The sequence below is a fragment of the Onychostoma macrolepis genome, chromosome 02 (assembly GCF_012432095.1).
Source record: "Onychostoma macrolepis isolate SWU-2019 chromosome 02, ASM1243209v1, whole genome shotgun sequence".
NCBI classification, from domain to species: domain Eukaryota; kingdom Metazoa; phylum Chordata; class Actinopteri; order Cypriniformes; family Cyprinidae; genus Onychostoma; species Onychostoma macrolepis.
The window spans coordinates 10385796-10404364 of NC_081156.1; positions in this window are offsets into that span (position 1 = coordinate 10385796).

Here is an 18569-nt window from a genome sequence, read left to right on the forward strand (position 1 = left end):
ATAAAATATCTACTAGTTGTCAAGCAGGACAACGGCCTTAAAAACTGAAGTAGTACTGCATCCTAATTAGTCAAAGTCCGCCTGCTTTTTGGTACCTGGACAACCTTTTTTAGAAGCCACCACCTGAACCATCGGCTGATGAGCTGGTTTAAGTTAAGGAGCACAGGAAATACGTTTACGTTTACTTAATTTCAGAACATTCATTCACGGATTTGTGCTACACCACGACCTGCAGCGTCTTCACACACAGACCAAACTTACTAGAGAAGGGTGACATAATATACCTCTGTAAATAAATAAAATTTAAATTCACGTCTTGCACACTTTAATGCCCTTTAAATGGAACATAATACACTCGCTTCAAACCGGAATCATGGTGGAATATCCTGAGAAGTCCACTTTGCAGGGCACTTACGGTTGAATAGAACAAACGTCTGAAGACATAAGAGGACGCGAGGACTGAAATTGAAAACCACTGGTGTAGATGATTTTCATTCCTCTCCTGTGGAGAGAAGTTGAGCAGGTAATAGTCATCTATTTATCCCAAAATATCTTTGTTAATGTCTCAAGGAGCCCGACCCACTCTTGGGACTTTGCTCCTATAAGTGAAATCCCCACAGGACAAAAGATTCAGGTTTAATCGCTGAACATGATAAGGAATGGTTTTGAACATTCAGCAAAATCTTGAATTGATAATAGTCTCTCATCTTTTATTCTTTTATAGCATTAATATGGTATTTTTGTGCAAATTCATCTGACACTAGGCAACATGGATAGGCATTTAGAAAACTTGTTTGAATGAACTGACTCTTGAATCCTATTTTTTAAGCAGTAGTCTGATTTTATGGTTACTGGAAACATATGATTCCTTTTGTGACTCGTCTGATTGTTATGTCAACTGATTTTAGTGTGAGAGAAGAGGCTATAATGAGGTGTTTGATTTATCTTCTGGAGATCTGCACAGAGGAGGAATAAAACCCATCACCTTTGTTCGTCAAAATTAATTATGACAGTCAGAGAACAGAAATAACACAATGATAAAAATATAATTAAAAATAATGTATTAAAAATGAAAATGTTAACTATTAATCATTAATGATTAATTTAATTTAATTCCCATTTACGTTAACAATATCTTATTCAGGTCAGTACTAAATAATGACATGCATTTTGTAAGATCCCTCTTATTTTGTTCAAATATTTAACATTTTACAGATTCTGCAAGGGGGACGTAAACTTTGATCTCAACTGTAAGCGCAGTCAAGATGGACAGTTCTAACCTTTCGAAGTAGAACAGATACCTACGAGATCAAAGGCGGGTATTGCATTATTCACACTTATGCACTGTGTTTCTGATAAACATGATATAATTTCAGTTCTGTTGCTTGTATATGAAAATAAATATGATGAACAAGACATGCAAAGTACTTGCTATTTAAGTACATATGAAAGACATTTATCATCCATTTTTACTGTAATACAAACATGTATTTTTTAGAAATATGAGAACATCTCAAACAGAGATCAAACTGTCATAGTATTTGGGAATACTCACGCATAATTTAAACACATTCACATGATATCAGATATAAAAACTAAATATTTTAGAAGGATCATAATCAGAAATAATTTATTAATCCCTGAAGGGAAATTAGGTTTGTTACCGCAGCTCCAAATCACCAAAATACATACAAATAGAATTCTATATAAAAGAAATACAAATAAAACTTTTAAGATTTAAATAACTATGTGGCACAGTAATGTGCTCGAAGGAGAAGCGCATGACACAGGCGGTATCAAATACAAAGTCTTTAATTATAATGCACAAAGGAATCTTGGAGCAGGGTAGCACAAAACATTGACACCTGAACATAACAGTGAACGGACAAAGACTCAGGGAGAACTCAGGACTTATAAAGAACCAAACAAAGGGAACTAATGAGATGATTAATTAACACAGGTGGAGACTAGTGAACTAATCAGGGAACAACGGAAAACTGGGTCAAGGCTGGATGAACAGAAACGCAGGGAAATCTAAACCAGAACAGAACATAAACGTGGCATTATGTAAGTAAAGATATAATATTGCACAATAAATAGATTATTATACTAAGGAATTATAAAGTCTAATAGACACAGGTAGACACTGTGGAGCACCTAGGTTGAATGAGTCTTTGACTGAACGTACTCACAGGACATTATGGAGTGGGTGAGTGGTGTTGTCGAAGATGGCCAGTAACTTAGACAACATCCTTCTTTCTGACACTACAGTCAGAGAGTCCAGCTCCACCCCACAACAGAAGCAGCTTTACGGATAAGTTTGTTCAGTCTATTGGCATCAGCTACCTTTAGTCCGCTGCCCCAGCATACAACAGCAAAAAAGATAGCACTGGCTACCACAGACTCGTAGAACATCTTCAGCATCGTCCTACAGATGTTAAAGGACTTCAGTCTCCTCAGAAAACAGAGGCGACTCTGGCCCTTCTTGTAGATGGCTTTGCAGACTTCTTAGTCTAGTCAAGTTTATTGTTTATGTGGACTTTCAGGTATTTATAATCCACTACAATATCCACTGAGACCTAGTGAATAAAAACAGGGGTCATAGATGCTATAGTCCTCCACAGGTCGACCACCAGCTCCTTTGTTTTTGTCACATTGAACTGTAGATGGTTCCGCTCACACCATGTGACGGAATTATCCACTGTATTTCTGTACTCAGTCTCCTCACCACCGCTGATGCAACCAACTATAGAGTCATCCAAAAATTTCTGAAGATGACAGGACTCAGTACAGTACCTGAAATCTGCAGTATATAGGGTGAAGATAAAAGGAGACAGCACAGTCCCCTGTGGAGCTCCAGTGTTGCAAACCACTCTGTCCGACACACAATGCTGCAATCAAACATACTGTGGTCTTCCAGTTGGGTAGTTCACAATCCAGGACACAAGGGAAGCATCCACCTGAATCGCTGTCAGCTTCTCACCCAGTAGAGCCGGTGAGTATAAGCTTGATCCAGCATGTAGATGATAGCATCCTCAACTCCCAGGTGGGGCTGGTAGGCAATATTTCTTCATGTTTGCATACATTAACGGTGTACTCACACTAGGCGATCTGAACTGTGCCCGAGTGCGTTTGACCCCCAAAGCCCGGTTCATTTGACTAGTGTGATCGAGGTTCATTTAGCTGTCCCTGGCTCGGTTGGAAGAGGTGGACTTGGGCACGGTTCGGTTGGCTCGGGCGCGGCACGCATGTAGTGTGAGCACTAACCGTACCGGAGCGCGGAACTTCTAATGCATGCAGCATGATTGCATGAACATTTCTGAGCAGCAAAAGTGATCGATCTGTTAAGCAATATATTGTGAGAGGGTCGTGTGTCACCACGTCTCAAAGACTCAAAATAATAAACCACAATGTTAACAAAACGATCCATTGTGCTGAGCGAGTGTGCTTCTCTGCTGCCTTCACGTGCTATCGGAAACTTCCTATGTCCCACTTATGAAGCCGTGATTAAGAGCTTGTTGTACTCAAATGATTTTTGGTTGGAAAGAATAAATTGTAATATTCCACTGGTTGATAACCATAAACACAGCTCTAGATAATCAACTTGCTGACGATTCTGGAATTTCGGTCAAATACATGCTTATTTCACTGTTTTAATACATACAATAGGCACTACTTTAAGGACAAGACAAGGTGATGTAGTTATTGTTGAAAAAAAAAATAATAATAAAGAGTAGCATTGACAGCAGCAATCGTTGTCCCCTTCAACATGTTTAAAATTTATGGGCTGCCTAACTCGGACACTCAAGTATCAAAATAATCTCCAAGTAGTAAATATGGTAACACTTTATTTTGATAGTCCACTGTGGCGTGGGGGGCGTGGTTTAGCTGCAGCGGGAGAGAGACTCGGGAGACGAGCGGTGAGTAAGTGCGTCAAGTGCAAAGTGATAACACCTGTGTCTGATTGCAGTGATGAGCGGGGAGAGACCGGTTAAAGGAGAGTGTCTGGGGAGTGTGAGAGAGAGAGAGACGGGACGGAGAGCTCGTGGGGGACAACGGCTGAATGGCTAAGAAGGACTGAGTAACCGAAAGAAGGAAGGCTGTTCGCCAGCGCAGAGAGCGCGACGTGCTGTTATATGATTGGTTTTGTTTTTGTTGAATAAATCCACGAGCCTCCTTGAAACCTGACCCCGCCCTCTTCCTTCCACTACACGAACCTTACTACATCCACTTTAGACATTCTACTAACAGTAAGTAACTTTGCAACTACGTCAACTACCAGTCATTAGAATATTAGTAGACTGTCTGCTTAATATCTTCTAACACTTTATTTTGATGGATCCACAACAAACTGACTATAAGAAACTTTGCAAGTACATGTCAACTTATTCTACTAACCCTAAACTTACCCTAACAGTCTACTCTGAGAGTTAGTTGACATGTAGTTGCAAATTAATGAGAATTAGTTACTTAACATGTAGTTACTTATAGTTAGTAGAATGTCTAAAGTGGACTATCAAAATAAAGTGTAACCATAAATACGACTTGAGAGGCCGTTTATGTCCAGTTTCTGATTAGGAAAGTTGGTAACACTTTATTTTGATGGTCCCTTTTGAACATTCTGTTGACACTAAGTAATGTTGCAACTACATGTCAACAAACTTTCATAAGCGTATTAGTAGACTGTCTGCTTCATATCTACTAACTCCTTATTGTGTTGGTCTCCCAACAGATATTCTACTGACTATAAGTAACTTTGCAAGAACGTGTCAACTTAATCTAACCCTAACCCTACCAGTCAACTAATACACTACTAACACTCTAATGAGAGTCAGTAGAAATGTAGGTGCAACATTACTTAGTCAATAGAATGTGTTAAAGGGACCATCAAAATAAAGTGAAACCGGAAAGTTGTATTTCCAATAATTCCGATAGCATGTGAAGGCAGCATAAAGCATGCTCCGGCCCGGAACATAAAGTGCAATGTGAGTGCAGGCCAGCGAGGGACAATTGTGCTCGGGCTCGGTTCAAGGCAACCGTGCCTAGTGTGAGTACACCCTAAGTCAAGTGTCCTCTCCTCTCTGGTCGGACAGAAGAGAACGCAACATCACAGTTGTTTGAACCAATGAGCATTAAGCGGTGTTGTCAGCGAGTCATTTCCTATCATGCTTTTGGTTAGTGCAGCTTGGAGAGAGCAACTGCGCTCGACTGCCCCAGGTGAAAAAGAAATTTATTTAAATTGTACTTTTTCAGACACACTTAATCTATTTAAATTATACTATACTAAGTGCATATTACCGGTAAATGTATTATTTTGAAACAACTTTAAGTATTGTGGTGAACTGTCAGGGAGTGGATCATCGACGCCCTGGAAACGCCTCACAATCACCACCAAGCACCTGCACCTGAGGTTAATGAGCGGCACACCTGCCGCTCATGATGGCCGCTCTTTAAAGCAGGGAGAGAAGACACATGGAGCGAGGTGGACCGAGGCTCCATGAGAGACAGAACTAACGTGTTTTTTCTCTCCCCTAACAGAGACGGACTGAAACCAGGCGAGCTTCACTTCACTTCACCCAGGCACCTTGCTGCACCAGACACATTGGGCCATCACTGCACTTTGACATTTGTGTAAATAAAACACCCTCCCGGGTTAATTCAGCTACAACTGTGTCTGTGCTCTCATTCACCCGCTACATATGGTGGAGAATGCGGGCATGAAGGTGAATTGAGACACAGTTCACTAACACCAGGTTGTTGGTTTCTTCTGTCTCACTTCAGGAAGCCGCTCTCTCTCCCACGACGATGGAAGAGTTAATCCGCTGCCTCACCGAAGTAACTGCTCGGCAGCAGCAGTTTACAGAGAGGTTGGCAGCTCGGCAGGAATATACTGACCGGGTTGTCGAGCAACTTCAAGCCAGCACTGCGGGTCACCTACCCCTCCCAGACGCGGGGGTTAAGGCCCATCAATTGCTGGTGCGGCTAACGGACCAGGATGATGTGGAAGCCTATCTACACACCTTCGAGGTGATCGCGACCCAAGAGGGCTGGGTCCGAGAAGAGTGGGCTCGTCTTATTGCTCCCTTCCTGACCGGGGAAGCGCAACGAGCCTATTATTCCTTACAAAGCCCCCGAAACGAACGGTATGATGATTTGAAGACCAAGATACTCGCCCGGGCGGGATTATCACCGACATGTGCGGCCCAGCAGTTTCACCAGTGGACCTATGATGAGAGGAAGCCTGTGCGATCCCAGGCCACCCATCTCGCACGCCTCGCTCACCTATGGCTGCTCGCCGGGACTCCGTTGGCGGACCAAGTCACGGAAAGAGTGATTGTGGATCGACTGCTGCGAGCCCTACCCAGGATCCTGAGACGCCCGGTCAGTATGCGTAATCCCCTGGACATCGCCGAGCTGGTGGAGGCGGTCGAGTTGGCCGAGGCGTCCATCGCCTGAGACACCGGAGAGAGAGCGGGCCTGGCAACTTGGAGGGTGATGGAGCAGCGTCCGCTCTAAGGCATCCGGCACACCGTAAGCAGGCAAGCGGTCTCCAAAGTTATGGATGAGCCCATGCCCAACGAACCCCAGGGCCCCCCTGCCCGTGCGTGGATGGCCGGCTGCATCCTACATCGTGCGGTCCCCACCGCGGCCCCCGGCCGGTCAGTAAAGGTAGACGGCAAGACAATATCAGCAGTGCTTGACTCAGGCAGCTCAGTCACGCTAGCCCAACCCTCTGTGGTCAAACCGTGGCCGGACCAGAAGACAGCACTGCCCATCACGTGTGTACACGGAGATACATGATACGTCCCAGCCCGCACCGTGCATATCTCGACTGAACATGGATCCTGGCCAATAGAAGTTGGCATTGTGGCAGATCTACCCATCCCGCTACTGCTGGGGAGGGACTGGCCGGGGTTTGACCGCCGTGGTGCAACCGGCCAAGGAGACCCGGGGACCTCGGAGGAGTCCCCCCAGCCCACTAATTCCGCTGCCTGTCATAGAGGTGCCGTTCGAGTGGATCGGAATGGATCTGGTAAGTCTGCCCGGGGTCATGAACACATTCTCGTCATCCTGGACTACGCCACCCGCTATCCTGAGGCTATCCCACTCCGCAAGGCCACAGCAAAGAACATCGCCAAGGAGTTGTTCCTTCTCGCAAGCCGGGTGGGAATTCCGAAGGAAGTACTGACTGACCAGGGCACTCCCTTCATGTCCCGGACCTCTGCCGGCTGCTACAGGTAAAGCAGCTGAAGAAGTGGATGGCATGGCCTGCAGAACTTGCCGCCTTCGCCCAGTCTCAACCACCGGTCGTGGATGTCGACCCTCAGTTGTCTGGATCACATATCCACATTAGACCTCACCAAAGGCTACTGGCAGGTGCCTCTGTCGCCCTCGTCTAAAGAAAAGACGGCCTTCAGCACCCCCAGTGGCCACTGACAGTAATGGGTTCTCCCGTTTGGGCTTCACGGGGCTCCTGCCACCTTTCAAAGGCTAATGGATGTGATACTCCGACCCCACCAAGAATATGCCGCGGCTTACCTCAATGATGTTGTTATCCACTCGGAGAGCTGGGAAGCCCACCTGGAGCGGTTGCAGAGGGTGTTGATGGAATTGAGACAGTCTGGCCTCAAAGCCAACCCCCGGAAGTGTCATCTCGGCCTGACGGAAGTGAAGTACCTGGGGTACAAGATCGGCCGGGGACTCATCATGCCACAGGAAAAGAAAGTGGAAGCTGTTAGGAAGTTCCCCCGGCCCACCAACAAAACCCAAGTACGAGCTTTTCTGGGGTTGACGGGCTATTACCGATGTTTTATCCCAAGTTTCTCCTCTATAGCCAGCCCCCTGTCAGACCTGACCAAGAAGGAGCAGCCAGAGAAAGTGAACTGGACGTCAGAGTCCGAGCAGGGGTTCCAGACCCTGAAGAAGGCCCTCACATACTCCCCGGTCCTCCAACGCCCTGGACTTCAGCTCTCCCCCGCGGAAACAAGGTACGCAGCACTCAAGAAGGAGGCCCTGGCCATAAAGTGGGCAGTCCTGGAGCTGAAGTACTACCTCTGGGGCCGCCGCTTCACACTTGTTACGGACCACGCACCGCTACAGTGGATGTCGAAGGCGAAGGATACCAACGCCCGGGTGACGCGGTGGTTCCTGGCGCTCCAGGACTTCCACTTCCAAGTGCAACATCGGGCCGGGGCCGACCACGGGAATGCGGACGGACTCTCCCGTAGCTGGTCTGGATGGGCAGGTATGAGAAATTCCCCTCCCCTGTATGTACACACCCCATGTCGCATCTTCTCCAACAGGACCAGGACGACACTTAGCTGGGGGGAATGTGGCGAGCCGCCAGGGAGTGGATCATCGTCGCCCTGGAAACGTCACTCTCACAATCACCACCAAGCACCTGCACCTGAGGTTAATGAGCGGCACACCTTCTTTAAAGCAGGGAGAGAAGACACATGGAGCGAGGTGGACCGAGGCTCCATGAGAGACAGAACTAACTTGTTTTCTCTCCCCTAACAGAGACGGACTGAAACCAGGCGAGCTTCACTTCACTTCACTTCACCCCACTTCACCCCACTTCACCCAGACACCTTGCTGCACCAGACACATTGGGCCATCACTGCACTTTGACATTTGTGTGAATAAAACACCCTCCCGGGTTAATTCAGCTACAACTGTGTCTGTGCTCTCATTCACCCCGCTACAGTATATTGAGTGTATTTCAAGATATGTTTAAGTTTGATTTTCATCTATTTGCAATATATTTAATATATTGCAATTGTGTTAAAATGGAACCACTTTAAGTATATTTAGTGCAATTTAAGTGTACATTTAAAATGTACTTTTAATACCTCATGAACTACAGTTAGAGTATATTTGAAGCATCATTTTAATGTACTTTAAGTACATTTCAATTGTATTTCAGCTCATTAGCAATGTATTAGCATTACACTACTAGTATATTAAAAAGCTGCTTTTTTTCAGTATATACACACTTTGATATCTAGAAAACTTTAATGTATTATATTGTAGTGTACACGTAGGGATGGTGAGAGGCAAAAGTGTGGGGATGATGGCAGGATTTGGTGAAGGAATGGTGATGGGAGGATGATGATGATGCCCTGGTGGCTTAGACGGTGTTTGGCACATGGCACAGACCCAGAGCATCCCAGTGCTGACAACACACGGCGGAGTCGAGGGAGCGAGGAGCCAAGATGTAGATGGTGTGGCTGCCGACATCTGGGGGCCGACTGATGGAGACAGAGCTGGTGGACCCGAAGGCATAGACGGAGGGCTGATGGAGCTAAAAATCGTCGCTGGTTCCGGAGACCTGGGCACAGCCACAGTGATGAGCATCGTTGGTGGAGCCAGAGTACCCGAGGGGAAAATCCCACTACAGCCAAAGAGGTGGAGGGTTGGAGCGCAGCAGATGGCTTGCAAGTCTGTGGCAGGAGTAGAGTGATGACTGACCAAGGGGGAGCCGGTGGGACAAGGTCACTTCTTTGAGTACGACTTGCATGTTCTGCAACTAAGGGCTTGCAATTCAGACACTGTAGTATTTGAAGACTGCTTTATCACAGGATCTGCGAAAGGGAAAAATAATTGATATAAAATTAGACAATAACAGTTTTGCATCCATGATGTCTTATAATTTGCATTGATATTCATTAGAATTTAGTTTACCTTTTGACAATATCCTCATCAAGCTTGACATATGAGTGTCCATTCTTATCCTCTTGTCTGTTGTCACTGTGCAGCACTCTATGAGTTACATTGAACATATGATTAGAAGAAGCCCAACAACAGCACTTACAGTGAGCAGCGTTCAAGTACAAACTCACTGATATTATTTGATAAATTATTTCAATAAAGTATGTATGATAATTGTGGTTTGTTGTAACCTAGGGTATCTCGCATGAATATGTATGTTGTCGTAATGCTAACATACACTCTCTGCACCTCTGTTGCCACGATTAAAAAAAAAAAAAAAAAAATTATAAGTTGTCCTAGTCATCCAAAAAACAAAACAAAAAAAATAAAATAAAATAACAGATTTTTACATGAATGACTGAAAGGAAGCACAAATTAGCCACCTGGAATGGGCACATTGCTAACGTTTTTCTTCCAAGATTGACCGAATCACCCTCCATTAGGCCTGATTCAAAAATCTCTATAACAGAGGTGATACGACATTAAAATATACTTACTATTCCCATCTCTGCACTCAGATTTCAGTTTGTCTTCTATAGCAGCTGATCAGAACAACAGCAAATGTTAATATTCCACACACACACACAAAGAAAAAATCAAATGATGATTGATGATTTGTTTTCTTTGTAAGAACGACAGTACACTGAGTACAATGTACCTGGTCGGTAATATAGTCAAAAACCTTCCCAGCCTCAGTAGTTTCAGATGTAGTGTATTCTGTAAGCAACCCTTCTTACAATTCGATCTTTGTTCTTATCTGTAATGAGAAATATATATTAGAAAATAAAGTCGATAAAGTTGTCAAGCTTGAACAAATATAAACACCAATCAAAGAACACTACCACAGTTGGGTGATCAGCTCAAGACAATGTAATTGTATGTTCATAATCATGGTTTTTCAAAAATCATTAACCTCATTACAATGATGCCAAATTGTTCAGGAAATCAGAAATAAATACACAACCTCATTTTGCAAATAAAAAATGTTAATGTTGTACGTTATAAAGACTTTTTTTTCTGCCAGTGCATGTGTGAAAAACATGACTGGTACAGACAAATTTAACATTAATTAAATTTCAAAACTTACCTGAAGTCAGTCACAGTGAGGTTCCAAAAGCCAGACGCCATACACGCTTGCAGAAGCTGGTAAAAATAAGAACATACCGCTATATTTTCTAATTAATTTCATAGTTCCCCCAAAACAATTTGAATTATGTCATCACTCACCCTTAAGATGCTCCAAACCATCTAAGACTTTCATTCATCTTCAAAAGAAAAGCTGAGATATTTTAATGAAATCTGAGAGATTTATGTCCCTCAGATGAAAGAAGATTCACCAAAGATGTTCACGTTTCAAAAAGTTGATCGCAAAATAAACAAAACATCGCCAAAGTAATCCATATGAATTGCGTGGTTTCCTCCAAGTGCTCTAAAGAGACACGATCGCTCTATACAGTATAATACTGTTTAAATTTAGACATATTCACATTCAGGGACATTTGCAGGCACATCATATTTGATTTACGAAGCTCGTGGGGCATCATTATCATACGAACCAATCAGAGCCGTTCAATGGCTCTGGAACCAATCAGGTTTAGTCAGTGTGTTGTTTGAATTTAAACACAAGTAAACGCAAGATTTATTTATTTATTTTTATTTTTATTTTTTTAAGCATTTCAGATATGATGTTGAAATCCTTGTGGGAATTTCATTAGTAGCTTATTACAATTAATGTATCATGTAATGGACAACAGGTGTCACGTTGCTGTTGTCGATGACACCAGGGACACGCGGAGACGTAGGAGCTTCGGAGCAAAGGACTTTATTTACAATAACCAAACACATTCTCAATGACAACATAGGACCATAGACATTCAACTATTGACATACAAGACCGAACACTGAGGCGAGGGAATACAGGACTAAAGAACACTGGGGGAAACGAGATAATAAATAACACAGGGCCGGGGACGAATAAACTAATGAACACTAAACTAGGACACGGACAGGAACTCCAAATAAGGACACGAGAGGAGGGGAACCACAAGACACAGAGACACAGTCTGACAACAGGCTGTGGTGGAAAGAGTACTGAAAATTTGTACTTAAGAACAAGTACTGTTACATTACTGAAATAATACTCAATTACAAGTAAAAGTACTGGTGTCAAAACAGTACTTAAGTAAAAGTACAAATTACTCATCTCAAAAACTACTCAGAGTACTAGTTACTAGTTACTTTTTAGCAGCAATATTTAATGAATTACCAAAAAATATTAATTCATATCTTCGCTTCTGGGTCCTAACACTCTGCCAGATACGCCAAGAAAACAACAAACTGTGCTAATATACACCCACAATGTCATGTAATACTGAAGAATTATAACCCTAACCTTTATCTCCATACTGAAAACCCAGATGGCCAGACAATGTTTCAGCTAAAATATTAGTGTCTGAGACACTGTGAGCACGGAGACTGTAGTGTGCACAGCAGATGTTTAAATGCTTAGCTTAAATATGTAATATTAATTAAATAGTGCTCATAAATGGCTGTTGAGATAGTATTCTCAAGTGAAATGAGTAGAGACCCGGAAACTGCAGTCCTTACATCATGACTTAACAGGATTCTCCCCAAGCCGTCAAACTGATGTCATCAGAGTGAGAACGCCATTCCCGAGCAGAAGCAAAATTTCAGGTTTTGATTAAATATTACGACGGCAGACAATTTTTTCCCCCGGTGTATTGACTTGCATGGTTTAATTATTCACCACAAGACTATTAATGTGCACTAAAAAAGTAAGTAGGGTCATTTTTGATTTCATGACGACTTCAATCATTTTCAATACCATTGGCAAAACTAACACATACTGTATACTGACATAATATTTCAAATTGTTTTGTCAATCCATTTTTTCAAGGCAAACATTATTTCAAGCTTTGAGTGGTTTAATCCAAGTCTTCTAAAAAAAGACACGTTCACTTTATATGATGAACAGATTTTAATATAGGCTTTTATTTACATAGCCTACATATAAACATTGATCTATTACCATTACAAAAATCTCAATCTTAAACATTTGCTCATTCTGTGTATTTGTGTCTTTAAAATAAGGTAAATTTGTCGCAAAAGCTTACAGCAAAGAAGCTTGATTTCAAATTTGATTTCAAACTGAACTGAATTTACAAAAAAAGATGAGTACACAGTCAGTAATAAAATTATAAAGCAAATTAACTTAATTCAGTTGAGGTATTCGAACACTGAATTTTTATAAGCAGTGATTTAAGAGCCATATATGTTATTTATTTAGATAAATGGAACATCAGATGGCTTTGACCTGTAATGTCTGTACAATGCAGTGATGCAGTTACACAGACTAGGATATTTATATGTACAAATCAGACAAATATCCTATTCCGAAACATTTCTAGCATAAATTTACATTGTAAAGAAATTAAAATTCCATCTTTCATATTGAAACACTTTCTGGTGTATTTCACTTACAGTCAATAAAATGTCCAGGAGCATTTTCATCGGTCAGGGGTGGATCTGTTCTGAATGATAACTTTTGACAAAGTTTAATCTAGGAGCAAAAATAAATAATTTCTACTATAAAAGCACGGAGAGATCGTGATTGCACAGTCTGAGTGCGCACAAGCAATATCGGAGTGAAAGGACAGGCAGTTCTGTATAAGTTAGGCCTATTTGAGAGCTCGCATCCAGTTTTCTGCGATTACGACTGTGTTGTTGAAGAAAAATTCATTTTGGTTGACTTTACATTATTTTCTATATGCTCATGAAATGTAGTGGAGTGTTTCTTTCTAGTTTCTTACCAAGAGTGGAAAAGTACAGTTTGTGAGCTTGTGACCTTGAGTGCCTAGAGTGTATAAATGTGGAGGACTGCCCTCCCCGTTGGTCGCACTCTGCAACTTGTGTGTCTGTATGACTGTTGACCTTCTTTGCAAGGAATAAAACCTTTTAATAACTAAGAGTGAGTTTGTCTCTTATGCTGATGAGAGTTAGTTAAAATTGCCCTGACAGTGTTCTCATGTTACAATAAAGCGCTCACCACTTTTGCGTGGAAATGATTAAAATTATGCGGAATGCCTGCAATCCCGCGCGGACATTCAGACTCTGTAATTGACAGGAGGCGGATGCGTGCCAAACTCGCTGTCGGAGAGGAGAGAGATGCAGCAGAAAATGAGTCATGGAACCGTGTCAGATATTTCAGAATCGGTATCAAAACATAGATATTTAGGATAACACTACCATGTTGTTTGTTTCTCCAAACTTTTACTCCATAGTTGCGGTGAGCTCCCTCACTGTCCGATCAGCTGCTCTTCACCTGCTGCAGCGGCGCTTTTACCGGTTCAGATATCAGGGCTTTTATTGGTCCTTTTACGATCTGATATCTTTATTGGCTAATGGCTACTGAAATGCCGTCAAAGGTTTGAATATCAATTCAAATTGGGCGTACTCAGTAACGAACTATGATTGAAATGTAATGAAGTAGATTATTTTGCTTAATTTGTACTTAAGTACAAGTAAAAGTACAGCTTTAAAAATCTATTCAAAAAAGTACAAGTACCCGAAAAAACTACTTAATTACAGTTACGTGAGTAGTTGTAATTCGTTACCTCCACTACTGACAACAGCCTAATCAACCAAAGTATAACGTTTTAAGTAAAACTGAACAACATATTTTAAATATTGCAATGCTTAATAATAGTTGGCAAACGTCTGTACATTGTAAATGTTAAAATTTTTTGGTTTTTTTTCAAATATCATACTTTTCCAAATATTAAAATTATAAATACATAAATATTTAAAACATATTGCAGTAGGCCTACACATGGTTATAAAGTACATTAAAAACCCACTAAAAGTGGAATCATTTTATGTTCTTACACAAAGTAGACATAAAATATACTTTAAGTAAGAGTAACATAAGTGTGTTTTATGTAAATACACTAAAACGTCACTAAAAGTATGCTTAAGTTTAGTATATTCCTTAAAAGTGAAACTAAGTATTAGGGATGTCCAGATCCGATCACGTGATCGGAAATCGGGCCCGATCACGTGGTTTCAGACTCGATCGGAATCGGACGTTACCTCCCGATCAGGACTCGGACATATATGTATATATATTCTCATTATTTTTTAACACAGCTATAGTTATGCGGTGGCACAGAGTTGCGCCGGTTTCACACCGCAGGCGTAAGCAGAGCAGAGGCAGCGCAGAAGCGGCGCATATGCAGAACTTTCACACTGGCAGCGTTTGTCGCGCGCAGCTGAACCGCGGCTTGTGTACTGCAAATACAGACGAGTATCGTTCATTCGGTCACGCTTTTCAGGTGTTCTCCTACAGTCTGTCATGTGCTTTGATATGGGCAGCATGCTGTGATGCGGCCGTGTTCCCCTCTGTCACATGTATATAACATGCTGTACATATAGTTTACATGATAAAAAGTAATCTTAAAGTTAATAAATGCATCTAGTTTTAATAATTTAAACAGGTCTTTGAAGTTTGGGCAATAACTCCTGGCAGTGATGTGTTTTCGTGTAGTTGATTCTGTGCTAAATCTAATATTTGATGTTTTGTATTTTAAATGTTGTAGATTTAAGTAGAAAATGAGAATCGCTAAAATTATTGAATATATTTTGAGACAAAGGTCTTAAGGATTACCCGTTTGGTTTAAGATAATTAAAGCAACAGTTTTTCAATAACTAGAAGAATATTTAAAAGTATGGTATTTGGGGTAAAAAGCGCCCCTGCTGTTGGGGCGAAAGACACAATAATTAACATGATAATTAATATAGATGGCTGAGTTTTCCAACTGTTAACATGATATGGTTCATATGGTATCCTATAGCCTATTATGTTGGGTGTCCACCTTAGAGATAATCACCATGTTTATAATGAAACCATCATATTTAAAAACATGATATTAATCATATCATATAATAAAATAAAACTTGTTGTTACTACTGTAAATCTATATTAACTTATTATGGGATCTCCTTCAATGCTTTCAGAATCTTTACTTTTTATTTTGTTTCTGTATTTTAAAATATATTTTTATATTAACATTTTAATGACAGTATATTTACAGAACATTTATCAAAATAAGCAGAAAATAGCCTAGTACAAACTTTGCTAAAGTGATTGATCTGAACAAGTATTAATTTAGACAGTATCAATTTTTTTTTTTTAGCTAAAGTATTTATCAATACAGTGTGCCTTTTACCCCGTGATTGTGAAACACTAAACACCTAACATGATTTTACGGTGAAATGTGTCATTTTTCATGTTAATCAGGTCAATTTTGATCAAGAAAAATGCACTGTGGCTTTAATTCAGCATAAGCGGCGCAGCAAAAATAGACTCGGCGCCGAAACTATCGCGGCACTGGCGCTTATGCTCTGCTCCTGCTACACGCTGCTGCGCCGCTTCTGCGTGCGGTGTGAATGCTCTAATCTGTTAACATATGCGCTGCTTACGCATGCGGTGTGAAACTGGCGTTATTCTTTTTTTTATGTATTATAGAAGTATCGGATCGGGACTCGGTATCGGTAGATACTCAAAATCAAATGACTCGGACTCGGACTCGGACTCAAGGGCAAAAAAACCTGATCGGGACATTGTTCGGTTCCGGTAGAGCCCATGCAGCAGAGCAACTGGGTGACTGTGAGGAGGCATAGTCGCGTGTCAAAACACCGCTCTTCCGTTCCGATTAAAACATGATGTTCGACTTCGCCAGTCGGAGATCACTGAAAATAATGTTAAAGAGGTGTGTGAACTTGCAAATACGATGTCAGACACTGTGATATGCTCCGGCCCGCTCCCTGCTTACCGTGGTGATGAGATTCATAGCAGACTGTCGTCACTCAATGGCTGGATGTCTAAGTGGTGCCCACAAAATAACATAGGTTTTATAGACAATTGGACGAGTTTTTGGGGAAGACCTGACCTGTTGAAAAGAGATGGTGTTCATCCCTCCTGGGGTGGTGCTGCTCTTCTCTGTAGAAATATGGCACATAGTCTTAGAGTTCGTACTTGCCTAACTGGGGCCCAGGTCAGGAAGCAGACAGACTGGCTAAACCGACCGTCTGCTAGCCGCCTCATGTCACAGAAGTCAGTTAATTATCAGCACATAGAGACTCCTTCACCTAGATATCACACTATAGAGACTGTGTCTGTTCCCCGAACTAGAAAATACAGAAAACATCCAAACCAAATATAACACAGAGAAACAAATGATGGAGCTTGGCTTATTGAATATTTGATCACTTTCTACGAAAGTGCTTTTTTTAAATGATATGATCACTGATCATAACCTAGATGTGCTCTGTTTGACAGAAACCTGGCTAAAACCAGATGAATACATTATTTTAAGTCTACCCCCAAGATTACTGTTATAAAAATGAACCGCGTCCAAAAGGTAAAGGGGGAGGTGTTGCTACAATTTATAGCAATATTCTCAGTATTTCTCAGAAGACAGGCTTTAAGTATAACTCCTTTGAAGTAATGGTGCTTCATATAACATTATCTAGGGAAACAAGTGTTAATGATAAATCCCCTGTGATGTTTATACTGGCTACTGTATACAGGCCACCAGGGCACCATACAGACTTTATTAATGAATTTGCTGATTTTCTATCTGAGTTAGTGCTGGTTGCAGATAAAGTCTTAATTGTTGGTGATTTTAATATCCACGTTGATAATGAAAAAGATGCATTAGGATCAGCATTCATAGACATTCTGAACTCTATTGGGGTTAGACAACACGTGTCAGGACCTACTCATTATTGAAATCATACTCTAGATTTATTATTGTCACATGGAATTGATGTTAATGGTGTTGAAATTCTGATATCTCAGATCATTATCTAGTCTTTTGTAAACTCCATATAGCTAAAACTGTAAATTCTACTCCTTGTTACAAGTATGGTAGAACCATCACTTCTACCCCAAAAGATTGCTTTGTAGGGGTGTCCCCGACTAAGGATTTTCATAGTTGAATCGGAATTTTCGAATCTTGCTGATAGTCGACTGATAGTCGAACCATATGTTTGGGGGCGGGGCAAAATACATTACTAAGAGTCAAGTCAGACATTCGACAGTCATAATTACTGACGTTAACACACAGGGAAAATGTGTAACGGACGCCCCGCAGATACAAACGTGAATAAAGAGTGAATAATGTTTCATGTTTTGATTAAAAGATAGTTAACATTAAACGTCAGCGAAACCCTAAGAATTCACAAAAATGTTTAAGTGCTCTCATTATAACGTTATATGACAGTTATTAATGTTCTGCATTTCAGTTTTGAGCTGCGCGTGCTGAAGATGACCATTAGAATGAAGCATTTGATAGCAGGTTTTTAATCAATGGGATTTAACTGAAGTAGTTTAAGTCTTTGGTTCTTTTAATTGTGATGATTTTGGCTCACATTTAACAAAAACCCACCAATTCACTATCTCAACAAATTACTTTATAAGACCAAAAAAAAAAAAATTGATTAGCTGATTGGCATGTCACCATATTCTAATTTGTTGAGATAGTGAATTGGTGGGTTTTTGTTAAATGTGAGGCAAAATCATCACAATTAAAAGAACCAAAGACTTAAACTACTTTAGTCTGTGTACATTGAATTTATTTAATACACGAGTTTCACAGTTTGAGTTGAATTACTGAAATAAATGAACTTTTCCACGATATTCTAATTTATTGAGATGTACCTGTATATATACAGTGAGGAAAATAAGTATTTGAACACCCTGCTATTTTGCAAGTTCTCCCACTTAGAAATCATGGAGGGTCTGAAATTGTCATCGTAGGTGCATGTCCACTGTGAGA